A 13270-nucleotide genomic window follows, 5' to 3' on the forward strand; every position below is an offset into this window, starting at 1 on the left:
CAGCCATGTAGTGAATAACTGGTTTCTTGATGAGAACTGGGATATGGAGCTTTACGCCTCTAGGTAGTTTGGTCTGAATCTGAGCCCAGGTCAGCACAGAGAGCTAAAGTCAGTGGACTGGGAAATAGGATGTAGGGCATGCCACAGTCTGAGTGACTGTCTGACTCAGGAATTCGATATGGAGCCTTTCACCTCTAGGTTCTCGCTCACCCAGTTCAATAGCAAAAGTGTTTGTTGCCTGACAGTGCTTGGGTGAAATATGTTGGTGATCTCCATCCATCTTCTAGAGGGACAGTTGAGGGTAGGGAAGGATGGGGTGTGATTACATGTTTGGGAGTGAGTGGATAGAGGGATGGTGGGTGAGTGTGACATGACTACCTTCAATGTGTCTGAGGGCAAATTGTAAGTTGTGCTTTGGAATGACAGGGCTAAGGTAGTGGTGGGCTATGGAGGCCACTTTTGAAGGGCAAGAAGGAAGCAGATGTCACGGAGGGTAAGGTCACCATGACGTAGACCTGAGGGGGAGAGAAAAGGAGGAGATCCTGGATGGCCCCAAACCTGGAGACTGATTCCCTGGCCCAGGAGCAAATTATGGGTTCAAGTTCCAATGGCTTGGATGTGGGGGAGGTCTCACTTCTTAGCCCTGGTACTTCAGCCATCCTGTTCCTCTCAGAAGACTATCCACTGAACTTGGGTACCAGGCCATGCACCAGGAGCATCTGTTCTGCCTGAAAAAGAATGAGAATCCCAACAGATTTCACAACTTTTACTTTCCATTTAGCACTACCAGATTCCTGACAAGCAAACACCCCATGAGCCACATTCCCCCACCCACTAACTAGGGCTTAATAATCATAAACATGTATGGTGGAGTTCCTGGCTTGAAATAAAGACCCTTTTAAGAAGCATCACAACCAAGGGGACTGACCATCTGACAAGTTCAAGAATGGAAGATGGAGCTATTTGCTTCTCATTGTGCCTCAGTCCAATCTGGCCACAAACTGGGGAACAACTGGCTCAGGAGCATTGGGATTAGCATACAGAGCCTTCTACTTCTAGGCCCTTAGGTACATTCTGAGCCCAAATCAAGGGATGGATGTTTGGTGGCCCCTATGTCAGATGAGTGGGGAGGGGATGGGTCTCAGTCCCAGACCCTGGTGGGACAGGTGCCCACATTGCCAGATAAATTAATCATCAGGGGCACCAATTGGGCCCCTTTATCTCAGTAAAAAAGCCAGAGATCAAATGGGTCATAGAAACCAGTCCTCTCTTTTCTCCCATCTTTTGAGGTCAGGGCTTGTTAGCCGACAGCCAAGGATGTTTGGTGAGGTGCCAGCTATGGCTGTTTATACCATCCGTGACTTTAACCGCTAGGACGCACTGTCCCTTCGCGGCGGGCAGCCCGGGCTAGGCTGACGGATGCCCCAAGGTCCTAACCACCCGTGACTTTAACTGCTAGAGCTCAGAGCTCCTTCGCAGCGGGCAGTCAATACTGACTGATAGGTGCCCCAATGGCAGCACTAAGAGCCTCTCCACACCCGTGACTTTAACTGCTAGAGCTCAGAGCTCCTTCGCAGCGGGCAGCCAGGATTGACTGACAGGTGCCCCAAGAGTTTGCCCCGTGGAGGCGGCACAACTCAACGCTAGGCTCTTAGTACTCTCACCTAATGGCCAGGCTTTAGAGCCAAAACGGCTGAGGTTCTTTAATTGTGTTGGCTGCTTTACAGTAAACCAGAGAAAACAAGTCAGGCTTATGCACAAATGATTACCAAAATTTATTAAGCTAGATTCTAATCATGTGGTTACAAAATTGCTAGTGCCTACTTATTTAAATGTAGAGATGTTACACACACAAACAAGTTACAAAACTGAAGCCACAATCCCAAAGAAAGAAAACAAAGTATAGAGCTCTATTTCAAAATATGTGTACACTAAAGATAGGAGATCAGGTGTGGGTGCTTCTTACCCTCCTTGCATCTCTCGATTCCAGCGGTGCCAAGCCAGGATCGGTCACTCAATTCCGCGGAAAGACGAATAAGGGACAAGGCGTAGGGACCCTCTTAGCTGCAGAAGCCTTGGGAGGCTGTCACTTATCTGACCAGCAGATAGATAGTGAAAAGCACTCAAAAATCATGGTGCTGTAGGTCCCCTACTTATACCTCTGTACTTCTTTATTCCCTTTCACCTTTCTTATGCCAAATTGAGGCTGGTCTGTCGGGGTGACGCCAGCTTTCGCAAGAGTAGTTTACACTTGCAAGGGAGAGAAACAATAAGTTTCGACTACTGGACATTTCTTTTATCAGGGTAAATATTTTCCCACCTAGGATGTTGGTGTGTGTGCATCACGCTATTTAGTAGGGGCTAAGAGTCATGTCTGTCACAGGGCCTCTGCCTGCTGTGAGCTTAATCGTCGTATCTGTTCCCAGAGGCACATTGTAGCAGCACACCTGTGCTTTCACAGCTTCAAAGGCTGTGCTGGAATATATGTTAAGTGCCCTGTTCCGGTTTCCTCCTGTGTTTCCAGCAATGCTGGTCTGAGGGGGGGGGGCTGGCTGTCTGGCTACAGGGCTGGAACAATTATTGGACTTGGGGATAGAGGTCTTCTCTGTCATAGGACCTTCAATTCACAATAAGAGATCTATACCTGATCCCCCTTCCCTTCAGCTTCCTGTGGGGGTGAAGCTGTGTGTACCATATCACCTCCCGCTGGTGGCCCTGTTAAGGCTGAAGGTCTAGAAATCATGGAGATTCTATTCCAGTGATTCAATGCCCTGATCTAAATATTTGATGAATATGCATGAGTTCACCTACAGAAATAGCAGAAAATGTCTCCATTACAAGAATTTAAACCTGAAAAAGCTCCAGAGTGGAACAAGTTTGAGGAACAGAAGAATTGCCATGCTACCTGGTTTGGTGCCCAGGTAGCTCTGAGAGCTTCTAGAGCCTCTGCCTCTGTTTGTTCTTTCTCCTGGTCTGGGTGGAGGGCTGTGTGGTCTTCAGGAAACACTCTGGCCCAAGGGGCTTGAAAGAGCCCCTCTTCACTCAGTCACTGAGTTCCACCTGTCTCTGCTTCTGCAGCGCTCTTCCCCCAGACTTCCTGTGCCTGGGAAGCTGAATGATCTGAAAGGTCAATTCCCAATATCCAGCCACAACATAATAACAACAACACTTCACAAACAACATTTATATAACTCGCTCCTCCAAACACTTATAACCGTCCTACTGATAAACCTTGCTATCTCAGGAAAGTGAGAATAGTCTAGAATGAAGACAGAGATTTTTCCAGCCAATATAACAAATCTCTGCCTACTTTGCTCCAGGGGGCCAATTATTCCTGAGCCACCAACACTGGCCCTTTTCCTAGACTTGGCCTGAACTTTTGGCACATACGACAAGCCTTGATGGCTTCCTCAATGTTGCTGTTCATTTGAGGCCAGTGTAAAACTTTTCCAGCGCTTCTCTTAGATTTCTCAGTTCCTAAATCACCTTCATTTCTCCTTCATAACACATTTTACTGTACCATCTTATGAAGCACCATCCTGATTCCTTTAAACATAGTCCCATCTGGTACTGACAGCTCCCTCTGAACTCAAAAATAGGGACTGGGAATATGATCTCCATACCACTCTGCATAACTTGCTACAGGGTCTCACCCTGAGGAGTAGCTCCGGCAATCACAGTCAACATTTTGACTGGAAAGCTTTTGGGGTTTTTTTTAATGGTCCTTGCAAACTCTTGCAACATGATGGAATCCATTGCATTTCTTGCATCTTTTTCCCACCTGCCGGGCATTATCTTGGAGCTGTACACACTGTGGCAACCAGCACAAGCCATGTGCTCTTTTTTCAGAACTCTGACTTGGAAGTCTCCATCCCTTTCTGCCTCAGGTCTCTTTTCTTGCAGGATTTTGGATTCTCTACCATGTCCACAGTATCAGAGGCTGCCCACCCTCCAAAATCTTCCTTCTGGACTGGGTGACTTAAATTGCTTGACAAATTCTGACATATTTGTCATGGGTTAATTATGGCTCTTCCAGTAGTCTCTGAGATATATGTTCCCGATCCCAGTCCCAATCTGGTCTCTTATCAGAGACTCAGTTTTAGCCTCCCCAAACTTACAAGTTCAGCTCTTCATCCTCAAATCAGTCACAAATTCTTGCAGGCTGCAAGGAATTCTGCAAAGGGAATTGCACAATTGGTTGTGATCAGCCAACTTTCTATAGAAGAGACTATATTATAAACTCACACAGGGAGCTGCAGGTCAGGACTGAGGGGCATCAGAAGAGCTATGGATGTGTCAGACTAAGGGCTGGAATAGCAGGGTAGCCTGTCTCTCAGGAGGCGCTTTAGCAGTGCTGTGTGTGTGTTTCATCCCCAGGCCTATTATAACCAGGTCTAATTTGAGAGGCATTCGCAGAGCTGTGTGGAGACCCAAGACTGGAAAAGAAGGGCATGCTATAGGACAGGATTAATCCATACTGTTTCAGCGTGCAACGAGGTGCCTGTATTGTCTCTCTGGTGTCAGACGTCTCAAAGAAAACCTCTCTTCTCTAAATCTGAGATCTATTTCACCTCTTTGTTGAAAAATCTGGAGCAGGGAATGGAAAATATCTGCCCATTTGCGAGACTAACACCAGAGGCTAGGACCTCACTGTGGGGCAACAGGGGACATCGGATAAGCTGATTTTCAGGACCAGTTCTGCTCAGATAAACTTGTTTGAACTGATAAGTTTTTATACACAGAGTAGCAAGGTCAGACCTGCCCAGTTCTAGGCCCCTTTGTTAGGGCTGTCACTGGCCTAAGGTGACTTTACTCCTAGTCACATGAAAACCTCATCCCTCCCCTGGTGTTTGCTTTTCCCACAGGGTTAGGAGTAGATAGTGGTAAATGGAAAGTTAAATGCTGTTGTCTAATCTCATGGGATTCTCATTGTGATTTCAGGCAGAGCAGCTGCTCCTAGCATGTGGGCACATGGCCTGGTGCCCAAGTCCGTGGATGGCCTCCTGCCAGGAATAGGATGGCTGCAGTGTCAGGGCTAAGCAGCGAGGTCCCTCCACACATCCCAGCCATGGGGACTTGAACCCATGATCTGCTCCTGGTGCAGGTAATCACGCTCCAGTTTGGGGGCCAACCAGGATCTCCTTTTCTCTCCCACTAAACCCTATGTCATGGTGAACTTACCCTCTACCCAACTAGGGCTGGACATCTCTTCCCTCTTCTCCTCCGCTGGTGGACTCCATAGCCCCCCAATGCCTTAGTTCTGTCATTCCCAACCACAACTTACCATTTGCCCTCAGACTTGTTGAGGGCAGTCACATCACATTCATAAAATCATCGAAGATTAGGGTTGGAAGAGACTGCAGGAGGCCATCTAGTCCAACCCACTACTCAAAGCAGGACCAACCCCAACTAAATCATGCCAGCCAGGGTTTTGTCAAGCCGGACCTTAAAATCTCTATGGATGGAGATTCCACCACCTCCCTAACGCAATACTCCAGATGTGGTCTCACCCGTACCGAATAGAGGGGAATAGCTCTTCCCTCAATATACTGGCAATGCTCCTACTAATGCAGCCCAATATGCCATTAGCTTTCTTGGCAACAAGGGCACACTGTTGATTTATATCCAGCTTCTAATCCACTGTAATCCCCAGGTCCTTTTCTGCAGAACTGCCGGTTAGCCAGTCAGTCCCCAGCCTATAGCAGTACATGGGATTCTTCCGTCCTAAGTGCAGGACTCTGCACTTGTCCTTGTTGAACCTCATCAGATTTCTTTTGGCCCAATCCTCCAATTTGTCTAGGTCACTCTGGACCCTATTCCTACGCTCCAGCATATCTACCTCTCCCCACAGTTTCTTGTAATCTTCAAACTTGCTGAGGGTGCAATCCATCCCATCATCCAAATAATTAATGAAGATGTTGACCAAAACTGACCCCAGGGGCACTCCACTTGATACCAGCTGCCAACTAGATTCAGCCATTCATCTACCCACACCCAAACCGAGTCCTCACACCTGATCCTTTCCTTCCCTGACATGTGTCGCTAGGAAATTCACAAAGACCATCAGCATATTTCATCCACAGGGTTGACAAAGATTTTTTCTACTGAACTGAGTGAGCTGGACCAGTGCCATAGAGGTGAACGGCTCCATATCCTCTGAGTCAACCAGTTACTCAGACCGTAGCATGCCATGCATCCTATTTCCCTGTCCACTAACTTCAGCTCCTTGCGCTGACCCGGGCTCAGATTCATACCAATGAGCTAGAGGTGTAAAGCTTCGTATCTCAGTTCCCATAGAGACACCAGTTCCCACTACATGGCAGTTTTATAACTGGGGGCCAAACTGGAACCAGTGACCTAGAGGTGAATACCTCTATATCCCGTTCAAATTCCTCTGTGCCTCCTGTTTGCTCTTTAAAACAACCCAGCATCATTTCTTTTCAAAGCTTAGCCAGGAAACCTCCCCTAACTCTCACCCCTTCCCTCTAGAAGATGCCCCCATTTTCAGGTCACTGCCAAGTGAAGGTGGAGATCTGTGAACTTAGAATGTTCTCCAGACCTTTCTTTCAAGGACATCTTGGACAATCTTACCAGGAAGGTTTGCATTTCTTATCAGGGTTACTAATGGGATAGGAAAGGCTCTGCACTATGTGCATATAAGGAGCAGCATCCCGGCGTTGCGCTGCATTTAGCACTCGCACTTTCCTTTCCCCCACCAGTTTGGGTGTACAGCGACATCATGAAGTGGCTTTTGCTCCTCAGTCTGGTGGTGCTTTCTCAGTGCCGGGTGACAATGTGAGTGCAGGGGGGAACAAGAAACATTGGGATTCTGAGCTCAGCTTTCTACAGAGCAATGTTCCCTTAGCAGCAGAGGCAGCTCCTACATCTCTCTCTTCAGTACTTCATTCTTTAATAGGCAGCAGGTGGGAACTACCCCTTGGCTGTATGGCATAGCAGAGGTATGAGGAAGGATGGGCTTATGGTTACAATACTGGAACAGGATTTGGAAAATCTAGGTTCATTTCCAGCTCTACCACAGGCTCCCTGTGTGACCTAGTGACTGAGTCTCTCTGGGCCTCAGTTCTCTGGATAAAAATGAACATATGTCCTTTGTCCACCTTGTCTATTTCATCAGTAAGATCTATAGGACAGGGGGACTGTCTTATACAATGTATTAGTAAAGCTCCCAGCATACTAGGCCCTCTCAGTGCTAGTTACACATGGGCCAGGAGTTTCCAAGCATCCTACGGGAATTATATGCCCAACTCACACTGACTTTTAGTGCACTGGTCACCCAGCTCACCTAAACCCTGTGCTAATCCCAGCTATAAAAAGGGGTCTCCGTGCAGTGTAAGAGTCGGACTGCACGGTATTCCCTGAACACAAGGCTTGTCTTTTGTTTATTTGTTATTGATCAGTCTCTCTCCCCACCCTTGTTGATTAGGGTCTCCCTGAAGAAGGGGAAATCCCTAAGGCAGAACCTTAAGGAACATGGCTTGCTGGAGAATTTGCCTGGTGCCCTGAACTCAAGGCTTCCAATCAAGCACATACCTTGCTGCTGCCAAGAACCTTCCCCAGCCCCCATGCTGGGGCATCCAGCCCCCAGCTGCGATTGGATGGGATTAAGAAGAGCACTGGGAATAGAACTCCCAGGTCTGCTGGCTCCCCACTTCCAATACACTGAGATTGATGGAAACTGGGGATAAACAACTCGGTGCATCAGATGCCAGCAGGTCCTAGGAGCCATGCTGGGCAAAGTGATGGCTGAGAAACAGCAGCTCAGGCTGAGCCTTTAGCAAGGTCACCGTAGCCCAGATCCTCAACTGCTGTAAATCAGCTGGTGGAACTATGCCGGTTTACACCAGCTGAGGATCTAGCCCTTGGATGGCAATGGTTCCCTCTCTTTAGAATCATAGAATATCAAGGTTGGAAGGGACCTCAGGAGGTCATCTAGTGCAACCCCCTGCTCAAAGCAGGACCAATCCCCAATTTTTGCCCCAGATCCCTAAATGGCCCTCTCAAGGATTGAACTCACAACCCTGGGTTTAGCACGCCAATGCTCAAACCACTGAGCTATCCCTCCGCAAAACAGGCTGTTTGTTGCCATGTCAGCTGATTGATGAGCTGCCAGCCGCAACCCAAGCACTAGCCTTTAACCTATCAGTCACCCATCCAGCTACAGACCAAGCCTTGCATTGCTTAGCTGCATGAAATCAGAGGCAATCACCTCCTTGCCTTGACACGCCATCTGGGTGGTTTGATTGAAATCAGAGAGATTTAAATCAGCAATGAGGAAACCTTGATTGAAATCACTGATTTTAATCTTGCTTTGCATTTGTACTTTTTAATTATTTTCCTGCAGGAAGTTGTTTTTTGTTGGTAACCATTAAAACACCTTGATTTGCAACTAATTATAGCTTTTACCCTAAAATTGATACTTCCTCCTTCTAATCAGGAAGAGAATAAATCTGTATATAATGAGTGTAACCACTTATAGACCTTAACATACATTTATTTGTACATTTTTTAATTATGAGAAAATGGTGAAGGATGCATTTTTCATTTTGCTAGCTGACTAATCTTGTTACTTGAAGTATGTGTTCACCTTTACATGGTAATTGGAATTCGATTAAAAATGAAAAAATAAAAGCTTTTAAAAATTATTAGTAAAGTAAAACGACCTTAAATGTGCTGGATAGCTAAGAAAAAAAGTTTATTAAAACAATTTGCATTTAAAACTAACAATGTATTAAACAAAGGAAGTGTTATCAATAAGGCCATTGTGGAGAAACTAAATGAATTCTTTGCATCAGTCTTCACAGCTGAGGATGTGAGGGTGATTCCCAGACCCGAGCCATTCTTTTTAGGTGACAGATCTGAGGAACTGTCCCAGATTGAGGTATCATTAGAGGAGATCTTGGAACAAATTGATAAATTAAACAGCAATAAGTCACCAGGACCAGATGGTATTCACCCAAGAGTTCTGAAGGAGCTCAAATGTGAAATTGCAGAACTACTAACTGTAGTCTGTAACCTATCAGTTAAATCAGCTTCTGTACCAGATCACTGGAGGATAGCTAATGTGACACCAATTTTTAAAAAGAGTTCCAGAGGTGATCCCAGCAATTACAGGCCTATAAGCCTGACTTCAGTACTGGGCAAACTGGTTGAAACGATAATAAAGAACAATATTGTCAGACATAGATGTACATAATTTATTGAGGAACAGTCAACATGGTATTAGGAAAGGGAAACCATGCCACACCAATCTACTAGAATTCTTTGAGGGGATCAACAAGCATGTGGACCAAGGGGATCCAGTGGATATAATGTACCTAGATTTTCAGAAAGCCTTTCTTTCTGAAGGTTCCTCAGCACAGGCTCTTTCGCAAAGGAAGCTGCCACGGGATAAAAGGGAAGGTACTCTCATGGATTGGTAACTGGTTAAAAGATAGGAAACAAAGGGTAGGTATAAATGGTCAGTTTTCAGAATGGAGAGAGGTAAAAAGTGGTGTCCCCAAGGGGTCTGTTCTGGGACCAGTCCTATTCAACATATTCAAAAATGATCTGGAAAAAGGGGTAAACAGTGAGGTGGCAAAATTTGCAGATGATACAAAACTATTAAAGATAGTTAAGACGCAGACAGACTGCGAAGAGCTACAAAAGGATCTCTTAAAACTGGTTGACTGGGCAGCAAAATGGCAGATGAAATTTAATGTTGATAAATGCAAAGTAATGGCACATTGGAAAGCATGATGCCAACTATACATATAAAATGATGGGGTCTAAATTAGCTGTTACCACTCAAGAAAGAGATCTTGGAGTCATTGTGGATAGTTCTCTGAAAACATCCACTCAATGTGCAGTGGCAGTCAAAAAAGTAACCAGAATGCTGGGAATAATTAAGAAAGGGATAGATAATAGGACAGAAAATATCACGTTGCCGCTATATAAATCCATGGTACGCCCACATCTTGAATACTGTGTGCAGATGTGGTTGCCCCATCTCAAAAAAGATATATTGGAATTGCAAAAGGTTCAGAAAAGGGCAACAAAAATGATCAGGGGTATGGAACAGCTTCCGTATGAGGAGAGATTAATAAGACTGGGACTTTTCAGCTTGGAAAAGAGACAGCTACGGGGAGATATGATTGAGATCTATAAAATCATGACTGGTGTAGAGAAAGGAGATAAGGAAGTGTTGTTTACTACTCATAACACAAGAACTAGGGGTCACCAAATGGAATTAATAGGCAGCAGGTTTAAAACAAATAAAAGGAAGTATTTCTTCACACAATGTACAGTGAACCTGTGGAACTTCTTGACAGAGGATGTTCTGAAGGCCAAGACCATAACAGGGTTCAAAAAAGAACTAGATAAATTCATGGAGGATAGGTCCATCATTAGCTATAAGCCAGGATGGGCAGAAATGGTGTCCCTAGCCTCTGTTGGCCAGAAGCTGGGAATGAGCGACAGGGAATGGATCACTTGATGATTACCTGTTCTGTTCATTCCCTCTGGGGCACCTAGCACTGGCCACTATCGGAATACAGGATACTGGGCTAGATGGACCCTTGGTCTGACCCAGTAGGGCCATTCTTATATTCTTATGTGTAGTCAGTGAATTGAACTGATTGTTTCTGGTCACCATGTTGTTCCAAGATTTTAGATTTCATCCTCTCATACTTACTTTTTATTCAGAGATTGGGAAAGGAATACAAGCTGTCTTGCTTTTATAACTCCCAGTCAATTTCTTAAGTTAGAATGAACTAGTCAGTGAACTGAACTAGCTGTATGAACTGACATGAAGAAAATATTCTCTCTGCACCTGCAGAAGAGGCTACTGCTGTGAAAAGCTGGTTTAGCACTTCAACCAAGTCCAGTTCCAGCTGCTGAGCCGGTGAAATCCACCAGTTCAGTGGTCTATCTTTAAAACTTCAGCAACAAATATGCACTAATTAATAGTAATTTTTTATTTAATTTAACTGATTTTAATAGATTTTAGTAAGTTTAGACTTGCACATATGTTGTCATAATTTAAACTTTAATTTTAAATTATTATTTTTAAAATAAAAATGTATTTACATTGTTTAAAATCAGATTTTTTAAATTAAAAAAATCATCAGTTTCCAGCTACCGTGGAAACCAGATATGAATAGGTTTCCTTCCATTGTCTGTGGATTGTCCAGTTGTACAGTGTCAGAGGAGGGGGATGGTTTCCAGGAAGCCCAGGAGCTAGATTCACAACGGGACCTAGGCGTTGCAATGCTGGGCACTGCAGTGCATAAGCACCCTCCCCCCACCAAAGAATTCACAGCCTCACTAGTCTCCCATACAACACATGGGAAAAGTTACAAGTGTCGGTCTGTGACCATTTGACTCTTCTGTACTTGCAGAAGACCACAATGGCTTCAATCCATCAGACTCCTCCACCTACGAGGCCACCAGTGAGGACGTCTCCATCCAGTATGGCACCGGCAGCATGACTGGAATCCTGGGCTACGACACCGTCCAGGTAAATCACAAGAAAGGATCAAAGCCCCTGGAGCAGAGAAGGGAAATGATGAGGAATTCGAAGGACAGGTTGCATCTGCAAAGCTAAAGCAGGAACTCCACTGGCTGTGAACTGGGAGACAGGAATAGAGAAAGGGAAGAGAAGAGACAATGAAGCCAATCATGGGGGAGACAGCACAGTTCAGGGCATGGTAGCCTCTGAGAACTTGCACACTGTAAAGACCCTCTGGTAGACTTGGCAGCTTCTCCCAGGGTGTACGGTGTGTCTGATTGTCCCCATCCCTCCTCTAAGGTTGGAGGCATTGTGGACACCAATCAAATCTTTGCCCTGAGGGAGACCAAGCTCGGCTCCTTCCTCTACTACTCCCCCTTTGATGGGATCCTGGGTCTGGCCTTCCCCGGCAGCTCCTCCTCTGGAGCCACCCCCGTCTTTGACAACATGATGAACGAGGGTTTGGTGTCCCAATACCTCTTCTCCATCTACCTGAGCTCGTGAATCAGGGCTGGAAACAGCCCATCTGCTGCAGTGAGATTCAGCACCTCTCACATTCAGTGAGCCCTGCAATGTTTGCATCAGAATTCCCAAAACACAGCGATCTCGGATGGAACAAGGCAGCCGTTCCATGCTGGTGATGCACATTTTGGGAGCAGAAGTGAACACTAGTGCCTCTAACGATTACATTAAAGCACCAGGGCCCTCTCTACACCCACTGCAGGTCATCAGGATTAGACTGACTCCTGAGGGGGAAGTGCCTCACATCACCCACATGACTCCCTGGCTCATCACCTTCTAACATCAGACTGCTCAGTACTGACTCAGAGGGAACTGCAGCACCTGCCACCACTGCCTCAAACACCTGGGCCTTTCCTTGGAGGTCTCTCATCCAATTTTAGGGCAGGCCCAGCCCTGCTTAGCTTTTGAGACCTGGCAAGAGACAGTTATCAAAGTGGGGGTAGAGGTGCCCCGCCCAGACAACCGTCAGGTCCTTTCACCGCTACTAGACACTGACATATTCCAGCACTGCTCAGCTGTGGCTTTCTCTAATAGGGAAGGGTTCAAAAAGGAACTCGATAAGTTCATGGAGGATAGGTCCATCAATGGCTATTAGCCAGGATGGGCAGGGATGGTGTTCCTAGCCTCTGTTTGCCAGAAGCTGGGAATGGCAACAGAGGATGGATGACTTGTTGATTCAGTTCTGTTCATTCCCTCTGGGGCACCTGGCATTGGTCACTGTCGAAAGACAGGATACTGGGCTAGATGGACCTTTGGTCTGACCCAGTATGGCCATTATTATGTTCAGACAGAGCGTTTGCTATTGACTTGCCAGCCAGCCATTCATACATCTGCTTCGACTCTCCCCTCTCCCTTCTCTAGGGACGACCAGAGCGGGAGCTTTGTGATGTTCGGCGGCATCGACTCATCTTACTACTCTGGGAACCTTAACTAGATCCCTCTCTCTGCTGAGACTTACTGGCAAATCACCATGGACAGGTATCTCCTACCCCTTGGTCCTTCCCCTTCATCGGCCACCTTGAGGAGACAGGCAAAAGGAGATGCATGCGGGAGCCTGGGGAAGCTCAAATTACAGAGTCTAGACAAGGCAAGAGACAAGGGAGTCAGAATCACACCTTCCTTGGAGCTATAGGAAAGGGGCTCACCAGTGAGAAGGTTAGATCAGTGGTTCTCCACCTCGTCCACACCAGGAACCCTCATCTGACCCACTCTGCTTAGCAATAAAGTACAGGGCAGGGTGGG

General features: G+C 46.2%; 1 pseudogene; it reads left to right on the forward strand.

Moving 5' to 3' along the window:
• Window positions 1-546: 546 nt before the first annotated feature.
• Window positions 547-13270, forward strand: part of LOC140913272 (pepsin A-like) — a 39975-nt pseudogene continuing 27251 nt past the window's right edge.

This window comes from Lepidochelys kempii, chromosome 6, assembly GCF_965140285.1.
Source record: "Lepidochelys kempii isolate rLepKem1 chromosome 6, rLepKem1.hap1, whole genome shotgun sequence".
NCBI lineage: Eukaryota > Metazoa > Chordata > Testudines > Cheloniidae > Lepidochelys > Lepidochelys kempii.